We start from the raw sequence: 480 nt of genomic DNA on the forward strand, positions 1-480 counted from the left end.
GGCTGGTCTTGAACTCCTGAGCTCAAACAATCCGCCCTCCTCGGCCTCCCAGGGTGCTAGGATTACAGGCGTGAGCCACCACACCTGGCCTGACATTATTATTAATATAAAAATAAAATAGCTTGTATTTATATTGCACATTACACTTAACAAAATGCTTGTACATACATTGTATCAATTGATCCTCAGAAATAACATGGGAGCTTGTTTGGCAGTCTTTAGTATCTCAGTTTTATAGAAGGAGGTACTAGGGCCAAAGAAATTGTGATTTAAATAGGGACAGTTTAATGTAAATAATTATTAAGCTATGATAAAAGAGTGATAATAAGATGTAAGAGAACTCTATATAGTAACCTAGGGCTGGGTGAGAGTACCCAGGGAGGGACAAACTTATAAGGGAAACTCCTTCCCAAGGCTGGCACGCAGACCTCATTGGAGAAGGTGGAGTTCCAGCTCATTGGATAGCAGTAAAGTACGCTT

Source organism: Propithecus coquereli, unplaced genomic scaffold, assembly GCF_000956105.1.
Source record: "Propithecus coquereli isolate 6110/MARCELLA unplaced genomic scaffold, Pcoq_1.0 Scaffold342, whole genome shotgun sequence".
Taxonomy (NCBI): Eukaryota; Metazoa; Chordata; class Mammalia; order Primates; family Indriidae; genus Propithecus; species Propithecus coquereli.